Source organism: Crocodylus porosus, unplaced genomic scaffold (assembly GCF_001723895.1).
Source record: "Crocodylus porosus isolate Cpor-Errol unplaced genomic scaffold, CroPor_comp1, whole genome shotgun sequence".
In the NCBI taxonomy this organism is placed as follows: domain Eukaryota; kingdom Metazoa; phylum Chordata; order Crocodylia; family Crocodylidae; genus Crocodylus; species Crocodylus porosus.
The window spans coordinates 19,008,653-19,010,016 of NW_017728948.1; the positions used below are offsets into that span (position 1 = coordinate 19,008,653).

At 55.6% G+C, this 1,364-nt stretch overlaps 1 protein-coding gene across 1 annotated transcript in view; it reads right to left on the minus strand.

Annotated features, from left to right (window-relative positions):
• TRMT44 (tRNA methyltransferase 44 homolog (S. cerevisiae)) overlaps positions 1-1,364 on the minus strand; it is a gene marked incomplete at its 5' end in the record, with an annotated part of 33,659 nt that overhangs the window by 31,333 nt on the left and 962 nt on the right. The gene's annotated exons all lie outside the window — the stretch shown is intronic.

The window sequence follows — 1,364 nt, forward strand, 5'->3', positions numbered from 1 at the left end:
GCAGGCCGCCGCCAGCGCCGCGGAGCCCGTGCCGTCCGCCGGGGGCAGCGCGCCCTCCGCGCCCAGGAGGCAGCCGCACAACCGCCGGTTCAGTACGTGCGGCTTCTCCAGCCACACGCCCGCCGCCACCCAGAAGCCGCCGGGCAGCCGCGAGCTACAATCCCGCACGAACACCTCCCCGGCCACCGCCATGGCCCGGCCCGCCCCCGCGCGTCTGTTTCCGGCGCGGGGCGTTTCCGCCTCCCCCAGCACTTCCGGCAGCTGCTCCCGCCGCTGGCGTTGCCGCCGCGTGACAGGTGAGCGATGAGCAAGGGCTGGGAGACTGGAGGTGTGGGAACTGTCCCCCTCCCCCTCACGGCCGCTGACTGGTCTCTTGCTGCGGGGGACATGCCCTCCTGACTGAGGTGGCACCACTGCCCATGGGTCGGGCACCTCCCCTGCCCCACACGCTGAAGGCAGGGGCAGAGGCAGCGGGTCGGGAGCAGGGCTCGAGGGCAGGGGGGACTGTGGATTAGGGGGTGAGGAGCTGCTCAGGGCCACAAAGCAGAGGGTGGGGTGGAGGGGCCTCTCTGTTCTTGGTGAGCGGAGGGGGCGGGGAGGCGGAGGTTTCCACGGTAAAAAAAAAAAAAAAGAAATCTAAGTCAAACACCAAAGTATATAAGTCTTTGCAGTTCATTTTTTTGAGGCACTGACAGGCTTCCAAACTGCTTTAAAGTTGTCATGTTCGATTGATACCGCTATATATAGTGGTGTTTTATTTTAATCGCAGAGAAATGCTGATTTGTGGGGGTTTCAATTGCAGAATGACGGATTTTTATCAGGGGTGTATGTTGTAGCCATATTGGCCTAAGGACATAGGCAGATAAGGTTCTTTGGGTAAATGCGATATCTTTTATTAGACCAACTCAGATAGCTGGAAAGTTTTGGATTTTTTTAACAGAGAAAACTAGGATCCCTGTTGTAGGTTGCTTGCTGTTTTCCTCTTAAGCTGTGGGTGCTAAGGGGAGTCCCTCTCCCCTCCTAGGTCCTCCCTGCTGCTTTCTGGTTCCTTCTGGGACACCTGCAGCTTCCCTTCACACCCTCCCTGCAACACTGCCCAGCCCTGAGCTAAGGGATAGCTGGTTATCACTGCATTTGTCAGTTAAATGTTTAACCTTTCACATCCCTAAAGCAAATCTTACTTTGCTTGGCCACCTAATTACAGGTGAGGGGCCAACCCAGAGACCTATCCCTGTTGAAGAAAGAGTGCGTTTGGAGAAAAATTATACAGAAAAAGACAAAGAAATTGAAAAGCCTGAATGAAAAAGAAGTTGTGTAGGGGAAGGTAAAGCATAAAATGAAATGGTCAGGAGGGGTGGAAAAAG